Source organism: Cryptomeria japonica, chromosome 7 (genome assembly GCF_030272615.1).
Source record: "Cryptomeria japonica chromosome 7, Sugi_1.0, whole genome shotgun sequence".
Classification (NCBI taxonomy): Eukaryota; Viridiplantae; Streptophyta; class Pinopsida; order Cupressales; family Cupressaceae; genus Cryptomeria; species Cryptomeria japonica.
In genome coordinates this window covers 458,006,052-458,022,216 of record NC_081411.1, presented here as the reverse complement: position 1 = coordinate 458,022,216, position 16,165 = coordinate 458,006,052, and positions in this window count along the sequence as shown.

The following is a 16,165-nucleotide window of genomic DNA, read 5'->3' as shown; positions in this document are numbered from 1 at the left end:
ATAATATAATATATATAATATAATACGTATTATATAATATATTATTATATTATAATATAATAATATATTATATAATACGTATTATATAATATATTATTATAATATAATATAATATTATATAATATATATAATATAATATATTATTATATTATATAATATATTATTACATTATATATATTATATAATATAATAATATATTATATATTATATAATATGTAATATATAATATATTTTTTAAATTAAAATTACAAATGCAAATCGGATATCTGATTTGCATAGGTAATTACCAAGCCAAGGTAGACTGACACCCAGGCCAAGCAAAAAGTCAACCCGGATTTTCACGTTTTTAGGCGAGTGAAGAAGGCAATTTTTTTCACATCGCCACTTTTTGGCCCCCCTTGATCTTGCACTAACCCTTAATGCTCTGATATATTTTTTCTGATTTGATTAGCAAAGATGATGGAAGAGGCAGTAGCAGAATTAAAGACAATTGATGCATTTACATCTTTGGCATTGCTGTCAAAGGGGGAGAAGAAAATAAATCAGATATGGGAGAAGAAAATAAATCATATATGGGAGAAGTTGAAGATCAGATTGAGAGAAGCATTGGTTAAGGGGGAAAAGACAAAAGGAGGAGAACTGGCAGATGATGGGATACCAGCAAGCAAGTTGTGGATGATGATGTTACTCTAATTGTATTTTTGATTGGTGTTGCCATCAATGCCAAAGGGGAAGAATGTTGGAATTTGGCATAACTGATGCAAAATGAGATGATGCTGGTGATGCAGTTGAAGATGGAAGACTGCATTGGTAAAGGATAGAAGACTATTTGTGATGAAGAGATTGAGATTTTGTGATTAGATAACTTTATCAGTTATTTGTGTTGTCATTGATGGCAACTAATGTCAAATGATGATTAATGATGTTCCTGATGTTTTTTTTTGTCATCTAAGTGATTTGGTTTACCGGAAGACAAGTTTTACTGGCAAAGAATTGAAGTCCGTGAAATAGGACTTTAACTAGTAAAGATGACATGTTTTGATTGAATTGGACTATTGGCGACGATTGGTGATTTGCGGTTTGGAATATGAGCTTGTATCATCAAAAAAAGTATTTGACAGGAACCAGAACATTTGATGACTATCAGAAGGATTGTTTTAAATTTCTGATGAAGTTTTACTAAGGTTTTAGTAGGGTTTAAGATTGGTGAGGAAATCATCAAACCGGTAATGATTTTTCTTATGGCGGTGATCAACAACGAGTCTACATAAAGGTGGTAACACGACACAACCCGCATGAAATGATTTGATTGTTGTTTTGGTGCAATTAAAGGAATAAAATTTTGGGAAACAATGAAACATTTAGTGGAGTATTTTGAGTTTTTTGACTTTGGTACAAATCGGATTTTTGTGATGGGTTTTGATTAACTAACATTCGATATTGCATTGTAATTTGATGTAATGATATGTATATCGATCTGAAATGATCTCTTATGATTTGTATTATAATATCATGATGTACTTAGGTTTTAGTGGTTGACCTAGTTGAGATGACTATTTAGGATGGCACAGTTGATGTTTATTGTGTCGGTAGTCTTAAGAGAATGTGTTGAGTCATCCAAGAGAAGTGTGAGATCTACTTGAGAGTTGTAGAGTGTTGAGCATAACTAGATCTGATCAAGCAAGCTGAGAAGTGCAAGTAACTAGATCACTTTTTCACTGTTGTTCCCTAACAGTTGCAACATGTTAAATCCCTTAACTGGGTAAGTCCTAACAGGATTTAAACATTTAATTCCACTAATAGGGCAACTCTCAAAATATTGTTAAATCCTCTCATGAGGTTGATCCTAACAGATCATCAAGCTCCTAACCAGGCTGCTAGGCAAATCCCTTAATTGGGTGACTCCTAACAAGGTCTGCTCCTAACAAGGCATATTGTAAGCTCCTAACAAGGAATACTTAAAAAAGAGTACAAATATTTATGGGTACCAGCTCCCACCATGGTTTTCCCTATTTGGGTTTACACATAAAAAATTATGGTGTTCATGTGTGGAATGCTTTTCATGTGTTTGTGAGTACACCGGTTATGATGTTTTATCAGAGGTTTATCAAAGGTTATCGATACTGATATGAGTTGTTAGAGAAAGTGTTTGATATGATAGATAAGAATAATAAGTTGATAACAGATGAAATTTATATGATAGCGGAAGTGGTGAAAGAATTGATAGATGTGGTAAATGATCTGATTGTTGTGTTAGTAAATCTGATAAAGAGGTTGTTAGATCTGATAAAAGAAGTTGAAATATTTTCAGATCTGATATAATTTTGTTTTTGGTTTAAAGTTTCAATTGCTATTAATATTGATTCATCCCCCCTCTCAGTATTAATCGGATCCTCATAGGATTAACACTTATTTCAAAATTGAGTGGGATTTCCCTCTCCGTGTTAGCTCATGTCAAAAAATTAGCCAATTTCACTAATGGAAAAGTATATAAAGAGGATGATACCCTCTCATTTGACATACACACATAGGATATCAAGCACACACGAGATCAAGCATTCAAGAAATTGAGCACCATCAATCTTCTTTCAACTTAGGAGCAACAGTAAAGTCAAGTTTCAAGCATTGAAGGAGACAATATTCATCCTATTTTGTTGAAGACTTTTAAACCTTTATTCCATGTGGACACAAGAAAAACTTCACAAGGAGGTATCATAATTCAATTTTTAGTCATAATTAAGCATCTCCCTCAAAAGGAGATCATTTCCTTTTAGTCATTTCAACTACATTTATTTCAATTTTATTGTTAATTCCATAACTGGGGTTTGACCTAAGGAAAACCTCCATTCCCAACACATTCACCTTTCTTTTTATGTGTAGGAAATAGGTACACAAATGTACTCTTCAAATTAGGCTTCATTTATAATGACTAATCATCTTCCTTTGGTGTGCAAAAAGTTCGGAGGACTGTTGTGATGCGCCATGGTCCTGACAATTTTTGAGTAGTTTTTGGGAGCAAGTTCGATTTGACTTACATTGCTTGATTCCAGGTGTGCGTGAAAATCCTACGACTATAGCTCACTATTTTCATGCTTTTACCTTCATTTTTCAGCATTTTACCTAATTTCAACACTTCAACTCACAAAAGAGGAAACCCCCTTCAATCCAAATTCAGTATTGGTCTGATTCATGACTAGATCTAGTGAATTCCCCATCCTCTTGTGAATGTAAAGGCCCTAAGTAAAAAATATCCCTAGTGGTCTTCATTCCTTGGATGAAACCCCAGGGAATTATTTTTTTCCCGTTCACACAACCAAGAAAGATGACTTCCACTAGAGAATGTTCAAACAAGATCTTGCATGAACAATGAGAAATATTATTGATCAAATTCAAATGAAAATGTGATATGATATAATGTACAAGCACCTTGTAAATATAGGAAAGGTGTGATGATGTGGGATCAACTACCCTTAATACAACTATTAAATGCCTAAATAAAATATTAATTGACCTCTAATTTATAAGTAAATAATGAGATATGATCCCATTATAAGATAAATTATAGAATGACACCTAGGATAACTCACATGATCCTATTAATATTATTAAATGATAAGTTACATAAATTAACTTTATGACAACTAACTTAAATGCAAGCTAGGTCCTAAGTGAACTTAACATGTGAATAGGTTCCCACTAATAAGTAGTTAGGAAATAACCTCATTCACACTAACACATCCCCTTAAGTGAAACTTAGAAAACCCTATGAGACAAAAAACCTCTCCAAAAAAGAGATAATACAAATGCATGTAAAGGTGATAGATTATGTGATGTATAGAGGTCTCAACATCAATACCCACCAAGAATTGTATTCATCATAACAATAAGAAAAATCACCCCTCCAATGAAGGGAAAGATAGAGACAACCTTTCCCATCCATAATGAAGTATCCTCAAAAACCTTCGAAGCAAGTTTAAAGCCAAAAATGAATTCAGTAATGACAAATAATGTGTCTCCCCTTAGGAAGAAAGAAATCTAGTGGTGAAAGTAGAGGAAACTGTTGGCATATGATGAAGTGGTGACAAGTATGTTTTCATTGATGTCAATAAGTATAGGTCAACCGGTATGAAGAGATGTAGTGAATCGGTGTTAGGGTTTCACTAAGTGTGACTACCGGTTGGTAGTCTCAGCTTTAGGGTTTCCGGTTTGGCAATCTAGCTTGTGCGATGCAATCGCTAATATTCTATGATGAGTTAGCTAAGAAATAAGGATGAGATCAAGATGCCACATCAGTTTTGTGCACGTGAAGGATTCCCTTGAGGATATTGCATGTGAAGATCGATTGCATTGAATGTCTACCTCAAGAATGAACATTCTTCTTAGCAGTATGAGAAGAAAGCATGATGGGTTACTGATTTCTATGTGCAGTGAAGAATGGATGATGCAGAATGACTTGTGATGTGTTTGAGATTGTTTCATTCAATGAAATGTGTTTGGATGGTCAGGATTGGACCGCTTGTAATTGTAAACCTAAGATGCTTAGGGTTTAGGGTTTTGTGTTACCGACCTAATTCTTGTCTATAAGGTCGATGAGTTTTGATATTGTTGTTGTTGGCAAAATTTGTGTATGTATCCGAGTGATGAGATACTTGCCAGACCAGTGAGTGAAAACTACAGTGTGTGATTGTAGAGCTGAGGAACTGAAAAGGATCTGCCTTAGCATATAGTGCTGTTATCAGATCAGAGTTTTACCTATTGTCTTCTAACCATTTCAACAAAAGGAAAATCCCTTTGCTGGGTAGCTTTAACAGGCTTACTTTAAATCCTATAAACATGTGACTCAAGTTCATTGAGGTCTTTAAATCCTCTAGCAACCGACCTAATTCTTGTCTATAAGGTCGATGAGTTTGATATTGTTGTTGTTGGCAAAAGTTGTGTATGTATCCGAGTGATGAGATACTTTCCAGTCCAGTGAGTGAAAACTACAGTGTGTGATTGTAGAGTAGAGGAACTAAAAAGGAATGTGCCTTAGCATATAGTGTTGTTATCAGATCAGAGTTTTACCTATTGTCTTCTAACCATTTCAACAGAAGGAAAATCCCTTTGCCGGGTAGCTTTAATAAGCTTACTGTAAATCCTCTAACCATGTGACTCAAGTTCATTGAGCTCTTTAAATCCTCCAGCGAGGTATCCTTTAACAAGGTTTCAACCTTTAACATGGTATATAGCCATCCCTTAACCGGGTGATCTTTAACAGGATCGGTTCCTAGCAGAACCTTATTGTAAAGTCTTTAACCGGACTAGGCTCCTAATAGAGTGAGCTTCAAAAGAGTTCAAAACAAGCTTGTGGGTATTCATCCCCATCATGGTTTTTCCCATTTGGGTTTCCATGTGAAAAATATGTGTGTCTTGAGTTGTGCATTTTTCATGTGATGATTAAGCATTCTTTGTTTGAGTAATTATGCATGCAGAGCTAATGGTTATGGTATTGCTGATACACCACATGAGTATGTTTATGGGTGAAGTAGTTATCAAGTATTGAATGATATTTGAAGCATTCATTTTTATAGGTTTATGTTGTCTGAAGTCTTATTGTGTTTAAGCAGTATTGCCATGGTTAAGTTCAATAATAAAGACAGTCGGTTAGCATTGTTTTAACCTGATAAGTTGCAGAGAAGTTTTTGTATGTACTGATTCACCCCCCTTCTCAGTACCACTTAGGGTATGTGTTGTTCATCATTATTCATCAGAAAATCCATCTCCATTAAGAAGTGAGAAGGAATAAGCCTTGTAAATGAAATATTTGAAGAAGATTCAAGTTCCTCCAATGATATCTAATAAACATTAGAAAGATCCCCAATCAAGGACGAAAAAATGAATTAAGGAGACCCAAGAACATCCTCCAATGTATAATCTACAAAGAGGAGAGTTGCCCCATTTAGTAGGTCCTCCAAATATGTAGTAGAAGAATGAGAAACCAAATTGGAAAGACCTAAATGAAGCCATCTTGAAACCAAAAATTTGAAAAACCAAATATCTCCTAATGTATCGAAGTCCTAGAATCGATGTCAACTATTAACTTTGATAAAGCAAGTAATGGGGGAACCATTATTAGATCCACAGACCGAGTAAGAGGAATTGAATTAATCCCAACACTAGATGGAGGAGACCAAACAACATATAGCTCATCTAGATCAATTAAGTGGTTAATGGTATACACCTGAGACTCACGATCAACCCTACCCATTGCAAAAACCTTTCCTCAAGGATAACAAATGGATATTGAATTGAAAGTGAACTCAATTGTGTGTTTCCTATTTGTGTAATTTATTATACTAAAACTAGAATACTAGCAATCTAAGGAATGCAATAAAAATTAACCACTAATCATTTGATGACTCGAATCAATATTACCTATTGCATCAACATGAACAAACTAATTTTTTGCAATCAAGAGCATATGATATGGTAGTTCTCTAAGAGTTCTTGGTACCATGAAATCAAGAAAATCTATAATGTGAATTGAAGATCTTGAATCAATAATTCATTCAATGTCCCTATCTGCATGAATGGTAATTAATGCATGGCCCTTTCCTCTAAAACTAGGAGAAAGTTTCCTCATGTTTGGTAGAAGGAGGAGGTGAACTAGAAGAAGAAGGAATGCAAATGTGATGCTCCTTAAGTAATTGTTTCAACTTATGAATCTCCTTTATATAACAATTTGGTTCACTATTCCCATTTCCCTTACAAAAAGTACATTTGGATCTCTCCTTCTTAGGATGAACCTCTTTCAAAGAGGTGGTGGTAGTCTCATTATATTTTTTCTTGGGATTTTTCTTTTTCTTTCCTTTTTCCTTAGGTAGAGTAGCTATTAATTCTTGATACTTAGGGGTAGAATCATTTTGATGAAGTTTTGAGTGTTCCCTATTCAACATCTCACAAAATGTTTCAAATGGTGGCATGAAAAATGAAGTACCCAACCCATCTATAGTGACATAAAAGGAAGTGGATAAATGTTAAAATACAATCATCAATTTAGACAAAATAAAATCCACAACCCACTAATTGGGAAAGAAAAGAATTGAACTTAACCAAATAATCCTCCATAGTAGGATATGGATCAATAGAAAGAGATTCCAATTTTGCCTCTATTTGCAAAGTTGTTACATTAACAACTAAACCAAAGAGATCCTTATATTTATTCCATATCTCTCTAGGTGAGTGACCTCCTTAATATGGAAGATCAAGGAATTTGAAACATTCATAGCAATCAAGCCCATCACCTCATCACATTTTTTCCTATGTGCAAACCTCTCATTTTTTCCTTGTTGAAGGTTAGTTGTTCCTCATTCAAGTTAGACCATTATCCCTTGGACCAAATAAATATTTGCATGCTTACCTTCCATGTTTGATAATTATAAGGAGTGAGAACCTCCAATTATCAATCAACCATGTGAGACACAACACAAAAATTAAGAAAAAATAGAAGGATATCTGATAACTAAACTAAAGTACCACTAAGTGAACTTAAGCTAGAAAAGCACAACTCTAGACTAAAAAAAAACCTGTTTAGATTTAGTGAAAAAGTAATTAAATGACCTAATTAATAAATAATTAGATAATGTCCTAATTAATCCAACACCCCCCCTTAAGATTAACATAGGGAGTAGCTAAAAAGATAAAGATGAATGAAAAATGCATGCATGAATGAGTCTCAACAACAAAGGCATGATTAGGTACTCATGTACAAACTGATGTAAAGTGTAGCATCCTAAAATCTACTCCCCCATAATTATCCACATTTTGGCCCTCCCCTTAGCATTCATGTCCCAAAGCCGAACTAAGACCTAGTTCTACTCATACCATTCAATTCTAGCCTCATTTCCACTTTTCACATCACATGGCCCTTTTGTTCTGGCTCTAAAATGGGGTAGGAGTAAGGTGTGGCACCATGGTCCTCATAGGGACCAGAGCATGGTGCCTTGGTTCTCTCAATTAGGACCTTAATTTGGCCCCTCTTAATGGTCACAATGAGCTATTGGGATTGTGATCTCTATGTCAACCTATGTCAAAAAATTAAGGTGTTTTTTGATAGGCAAGTATATAATGAGGTCCATGCCTCTCATTTGAGGATACAGGAGGATAATAGGAGAATCATAAAGCATCCATTCAAGCATTGAAGCATTCATCATCAAGCATCTCTAGAGGTCTTCAAGGCTGCATATTCTTCATCCATCCATTGTCGAGCAACATTACTTCATTCATATGCAAGCATATGTGTGTGATTAGGATTTTGTCATGTTCATGCCATTTCATACAATATATGCGGTTACATTCAAGCAACAAAGCATCATTATCGGTCATTACAAATCTGAGGTATATCTTTCCATCATTTATTTCAATATTTGCAATATTTCATTCAAGGTTAATTCCTAAACCGGGGTTTGAATTAGGCAAACCCCTATTCCCAACCTATTTTCCATTCTTTTAGTGTGCAAGAAACAGGTTCAGAGGTGTGATCTTTAGAATAAGCATTATTTACAGTGACAAATTGATCACCCATTGCAATGAGAAAAGTTTGGAGGATCAGGGTGATGGGAACTATGGTCCTGACATTTTAGGAGCTCTTTCTAGGAACATGTCCGAATTTGCTTACATTGCTCAGATCCGGGTTCATGGCTCAATATCATGACCATAGCTTACTGTTTATGCATTTCTAGCAATTTTACCCTGATTTCAACAATTCAACTCACAAAAGACGGTTTATTAATTCACATCATAACCCCCCCACCCCAATCCAATCAAAATTCTCAATCCTAATCTTTGTTGGTTTGTAACTAGATTTATTAGATTGGACCCTCTTTTGAATTTAATGGTCTTTAAACCACAAAATTAGCGATTTCTTCCTTCTATGGTGGAAACCCTAATTTTCCACCATTACATTTTGGTGAACCCAATGTCTTACACCTTTAATTCTAATTTATGTTTTCAGATCTGAGTGTTTATGCAATTCAAAATTCAAATTTACACTTACAAGTTAAATTTCCAATTGAATTTAAAAAATTTAGAGGTTAAATTCACAAAAACCCTAATTTTTAATTCTAAAATTGAGCTTGTGGATTGTTGGATTAATAGTTTAAGATCTAACTTAGAAATATTTCAAAATTCAAATTCAAATTCATAGATCTCATTTTAATAATATTGTATAAATTAAGAGGTTTCATTTACAAAAACCCCAATTTATTAAATTTTCACATCAATTTTCAAATCTGATTATAAAAATTAATAGTGGCACTTAATAAATCTAATTTATTTTCTATTTCACATATGATTACCTTGTTTTTCACTTATATTTATCAAAACCATGTGTTGGATAACGATTTATTTCATTTCACATTGCTTCTTTTCATCCATAGCACTTTGGCATATTGCGTTTGTCGAGTTTCAAAATTCCTTCCTTTTAATCAATTTGATCTTAAAGCTTTCATTTATAGTGCATGTTGTTTTATGATCATATTTTTTTGGAAAATGCATTTCTTATGTAGGTCACCTCAAAGCTTTTGTAGAACCCAATTCTAGAGATGCTAACGAAAAACCTAATTCTTGTACCTCTCCTAGGATATCTAATGTGAATGAAGAACAAGCTAATACTCCTATCAATGATCTCTCTATTGAAGAACAAGCATTGAAGAACAACATGGCACTATCTTCTTCCCATTCACATTCCCTAGCGCAAGGAGGACAAGATCAAAATATTGGTGTCTCCATTTCCCTAGAACCACCTTATTATCCTAGAGCCTATCTTAGTCATCAAAACATTTGTAAGGAAGATGATGATGCATTTTATTCATGATCTATCTCCCAACATAAAATTAAGAAAACATGAGGCCTTATATGATAAGTATCTTCCTTCTCAATCTACCAAAGATGATATGCTGATGAAAGAAAGGAAAATCTTCCTCCACAAGATATTCCTTCTTAATCTACTAATCCCTTTGTTCCCTCTAAACACACTTGCACTAAATTTTTTAAATAAATCTATTACAATGTTCCTCCACCTTTTCAATCAAAATATTCTTATAGGAGTGGCTTTAACATAATATCAAAACAAGGTTTTAGAGGACGAGGACTTGGAAATTTTGAACAAGGAATTTGAGTCCCTATAAACCCTCCTACAAAAATTAGCACAAAAGGTCTAGGAAATTATCATAAATCTCCTATGGATGACATCCTTAGGATTCAAGACTTCAAAGATAATCTTTCAAGATAACACACCATTCATCCATCTTAAAGTGCTTCTTCTTCAAAACCTACTTTTTGTTCATATCACCAAACCAATGATCACACTACCAATGATTGTTCTAATTTTTAGAATGCAATGAAAGGACTCATTGATAGTGAAAAAGTTAAAATCATAGATGACAATCCTTCTTCTTCTAACAATCCTACTTCCACATCACAAGAGACAAAGTATAATTCTATTGATGATAATGAAAGACTAGCAACTAGAATCTTTTGGAAACTAAAATATGACAAGAATGTTATTTTTTCTTTTGTAAAATTCAGCAAAAAATCATAAAGAAGGTGATGAGAATTGTCTTTTTCATCTTAGCTATTGTCATTATTTTTGGAAAATGTTGTTAGTTAACAAATTTTGTTCTCTCTAAATTGTTGCAAAATTGACTCCTAGCCCAGACATGACAACAAAACATTAAAAAATAGTTGGAGAAGTTGTGACTATTTATACAACTTTCCTCTAAATTTGAGAGGTACAACTCCCTCTTAAGATGTAATTTTGAATTTTTGGGGTATGCTTTTAACCAGAAAGTAGGAAAGGCAAGCTTTACAAACTTTACAAAGAAAAGAAATATGATATTAATTGTTGGCAAAATAGTGTCTCAACCTTGTATTTAAATGAGTTTACTAGTTATAATAAGTTTTCATTTGGGCATGAAATGGTGCGAAATTCTCCATGAAGCTTTTGGTTGGCTAGATAAGCATTCCAGTAGAATTACATTGCAATATCACAACTAGTTTTGAAGATATGAAAGTTTCCATTTTGAAGGGGTGCGATGAAAGGTTTAAATATAATTTTGAGGACTTTAGAGGCCCTGAAATGCCCTAAAAAGTGGGTATAAATGGTATAGCAGTTTACAAGGCAATAGAGAAATTCGCGAGCTTTCCGACGCTTCAAATGGTTCGTCAATAGGACACACAGTTCTCAAGTTATAGCCTTCGAAAGTTTGTACTCCTGAAATAGGAAATATAAAATTTATTAGACACATAAATGAACTATAAAAGGGAGGGACGTGTGTTGATATGTGTTTTAACAAGTCATAGGGCCTCTAGAAGGGAGACAAGGTAAGATACACCTTATTGGGTGGTTTTAGCCCATGGTTTTGTAATACAACTTGATGGTTTCTTGTATTGTATCTCCTATATATGAGGTGCATGAGATAGAGGCTATGTGTAAGACTCTTATGGTGATTGAGTTACCTTTAAGTCTCTAATTAGTGGTACTCTCGCAAAGAGCTTGCTCTGCAAGTATATTGTAATATGTTATTGATTACTGAATAATATATTGAGCTGCTTTTGGAGTGTAGGGTTTTTCTCCCAAAAGGGTTTTCCCCACATAAATCACTATATTATGGTATGCATGTTATTGTGTCTATTTCTGTTAGGTTTCTATAATTGCTGTAATGATCTGTAAAATTTTGTGCATTATCCTCCTCTCAAGGTTAGTGTAGGAAGTTGTTGTGCTACTTGACTTCCTTACAAGTAATATCAAAGCCTGATCACCTTTGGTTTCAGTTGTGGGTTGTTGGGTTTTTTGAACTAATCCAAATTTGAGTGGGAGCTTGTGCAGAAGATACTTTTTGATCTTGTTGCAGGACTTTTCAGATGGCAAGTTTGTCAGGGAGAATAGAGGTGGAGAAATTTAATGGTAGTAGTTTTGAGATGTGGAAGCTGAAGATGAATGATTTTCTAATAGATCAAGATCTGTGGGATGCTATTGATGCAAATGTCTCAAGTCCTGTTGATCCTACATCAGTTTCTTAGTATGATGTTATAGACCAAAAAGCCAAGGGTCTAATCAGATTGTGCCTAGCGGATTTTGTTCTGATCAATGTCCATGAAGAGAACACTGCAAATAATTTATGGACTAAGCTTGGTGAGATGTATCAAGCGAAATCTTTATTAAATCAGATTTTGTTGAGGAAGAAATTATATTCCTTGAATATGGAAGAGGGTAGATGAAATATAGATCACATGGAAGAATTTAATATGTTGGTGGCTCAATTGGTATTTGTTGGTGTTAAGATAGATGAAGAGGAGAAATGTCAGATCTTGCTTTGTTCTTTGCTTGATTCATGGGATTCTCTTGTTATGGCTATCGGTAGTACTTCTATTATTTTGAAGTTTGAAGATGTGGTGGGTGTCCTAATTGGTGAAGAGATGTGAAGGAAGGTATCCATCAATTCAAAGGAAGCCCCGACTGTTTGAGGAAGACCTAAGGAAAAAGGCAAGAAGAATGAGAAGCACAATAAATCCAAATCCAAAGAGAGATCTAAATCTCTTGGAAAGTCCAAAGTCATATGTTGGAATTGTGGTAAACTAGGTCACATATATAAGGACTACAAAGAAGAAAAGAAGAAGAAAAAGAAGAAGCTTGACTATGATTCTGAGTTTGAGAAGGAAGATGGTGATGCATTTATTGTAGCTTTGGCTACTCATGCAGGTAATGACGCATGGTTGATTGACTCGGGTGCATATTTTCATATGATTTCCAATGAAGATTGGTTTTCTTAATATGAAGAATTTAATGAAGGCAAGGTGTACTCGGGTGATGATTCACATTTAGACATTGTTGGTGGAGGTAAAGTTAGGATAAGGTTTCCTGATGGTAGAATAAAAAAGATTAGTGGTGTTTTGCATATCCTTGGATTAAAACAAAATTTATTATCTCTGAGCAAACTAATAGATGTGGGTGTGTAGGTAGTATTTTCTGATGCAAGATGTAAGATGATTAAAGGTGCTATGGTGATTGCTAGAGGTATCAGGTTCAACACTTTATATAAGCTAGAGGCATACACTATTGTTTGTAATAGTACTTCTGTAAAAAGTAAATCTGTGGATACTCTGTCAGAAGATTTGAGGGTTTCACCTTCAGTAGATGGACATGGATTTTGGGTACCTAAGGGTTCTTTTTCTTTTGAAGCAAAGTTACCTGCAAATAAGACTATGTTATGGCACTCGAGACTTGGCCACATTGGAGAAAAGGGTCTAAGGACCTTGAAAAATAAAAACCTTGTTGAAGGTTTGAATGGTTGTAATCTTGACTTTGATTTTTGTGAGAATTGCATTTATGGAAAAAAAAACCACGTTCAGTTTTACTCGAGTTCTCATAAATGTTGTGGTGTTTTGGATCTTATTCATTCTGATGTGTTTGGTCCTGTAGATGTTCCTTCTATTGGAAAATCCACATATTATGTTTCATTTATTGATTATTTTATTAGAAGGACATGGTATACTTTCTACAGAGTAGATCAAAAGTTTTCAGTCGATTTAAAGAATTTAACGCAATGGTTGAATTCCAGACTAGAAGGAAAATAAAATGTTTTAGGACTGATAATGGTGGTGAATTTTGCTCTAATGATTTTGATAGATTCTATAAAGACTGTGGTATTAATAGACAAAAGACAACTCTATATTCTCCATAATAGAATGAGGTTGCAGAAAGAATGAACATGACACTGATGGAGAAGGCTAGGAGTATGTTGAGGGGTGCTGGTCTAGAACAAAAGTTTTGGGCTGAAGTTGTTACCACTGCTTGTTACCTGATTAACAAGTCTCCTACATCAGCTCTTGTTGATAAAATGCCTATGGAAGCATGGTCAAGTCACAAGACTTCATTGAGATATCTTAGAGTTTTTGGTTGTGATGCATATGCACATGTGCCAAAGGAGAAGCAAACAAAGTTGGAGAAAAAGGCTGTGAAATGTATCTTCATCAGCCACAGTTATGGTGTGAAAGGATACAAGCTTTGGTACCTTGTTGCACAAAAGGTAATTCATAGTAGAAGTGTTATGTTTAGAGAAATTAAGTCTCTTTCTATTACATTGCAGTTAGAACAAACTAAGTAGAAAGATGTGATTCAATTCCCTTGTATGCTGGAGAGATTTGAATCGAGACCCCTTGATAGGCAAGAAATTGAGGAGAGCTCATCTAGCTCTGAATCTTCAGAAGAGGAGGAAGAACCTCCAACTCAGCTTGTTCTAAGGTCTACAAAACATATACAACCACCTAAATGGTATTCACCTAATGGTTGGAGATGTATTTTTTCTTTGAATACTAATGTGGATGAACCTAGATTTATAGAAGAGGCATTAGGTACGAATGATGCAGAATCCTGGAAGATTGTTATGGAAGAAGAAATGACAACTTTGAAAAAGAATGATACATGGGATCTTGTACTATCGCCTAAAGGATGGAAGCCTGTTTGTTGCAAATGGGTGTTCAAGAAAAATATTGGTTCAGATGGAAGCATTGAGAAGTATAAAAGCAAGGCTAGTTGCAAAAGGCTACTCCCATATTGAGGATGTTGACTATGCGAGATATTTTCTCTTGTTGCAAAAATGACATCTATTAGATTTCTACTTTCTATTGCTGCTGCTTATGTTTTAGAGGTTGAGCAAATGGATGTGAAAACTGGTTTCCTTCATGGTGATTTGGAAGAGGATATTTATATGACACAACTAGAGCACTATGTGGTGAAAGGTAAAAGTAATTTGGTCTTTAAATTTAATAAATCTCTGTATGGCCTCAAACAGAGTCCTAGGATGTGGTACCAGAAATTTGATACATATGTATTGAGTTTGGGATTTGAATGTTCTAAATCAAATCATTGTGTTTATTATAAATCTGATAGTAATCATTTCCTGTACATTGCATTGTATGTTGATGATATGTTATTCATTGGTAAATGGAAAGGTATGATTTCAAAACTAAAGTCTCAGCTCACTACTAAAATTGAAAGAAAGATCTTGGTTCTACAAAGCACATTCTTGGTATGTAAATTAGAAGAGATAGAGTGAACAAAAAGCTATGGCTAGGCTAGAGTAAGTATGTGAATTCAATTTTGTTGAGGTTCAACATGCAATATTGCAGACCATTATGTGTTCCTTTTGTAGTTGGAATGAAAGTATCTTCTTCAGATTGTCCTACATCCCCATTGGAGATGGAAGACATGAGCAGAGTGCCTTACTAGAGTGCAGTTGGAATTCTGATGTATGCTATGGTTTATACTAGAGTAGAGATTTCCCAAGTAGTGGGAGTTATTTCCAGATATATGTCTAATCCTGGTAGAGTTCATTTAGATGCAATCAAAAGAGTCTTCAGATATTTGAAGGGTACCTCAGAGTATTCTTTGTGTTATCATGGTAATTTGGTTGGAGACATGATTTCCCTTGATATTCATGGTTATGCAGATTCATAATGGGTAGGTGATATTGATAGGAGAAGATCCACCAGTTCTTATGTGTTTACTTTATTTGGTGGTACAATTAGTTGGATGAGTAAGTGATAGGATGTGGTTGTTTTATCCACAACTAAAGAAGACTATATGGCAGCTACTCATGCTTGTAAAGAAGCCATTGGATTAAGAGACTGTGTTCAAATATTGGAATAAAACAAGGTATAGTGACAGTTTATTGTGATAGTCAAAGTGCGATCTGCCTAGCCAAGAACCCGATATTTCATGCCTGAACCAAACATATTGATGTTCAACATCATTTTGTCAGAGATATGGTCGAAGATGGTTAAGGTAGAAACTTTGATGAATATTGTAGATGCTTTAACTAAGGTTGTGAGCAGAGAGAAGTTCAGATGGTGTTCAGAGACTATGGGCCTCATGGCCCCTAGCATTTACATGAGGTTACTATTTATAGTAATTTTTCATTTGGGCACAAAATGGTGCGAAATTCCCCCTGAAGCTTCTGGTTGGCTAGATAAGCATTCTAATAAAGTTACGTTGCAATATCATAGCTAGTTTTGAAGTTTGCACTCCTGAATAGGAAATATAAAATGTATTGGACACATAAATGATTTGTAAAAGGGAGGGACGTGTTTATGTGTGTTTTAAGATGTCATAGGGCATCTAGAAATG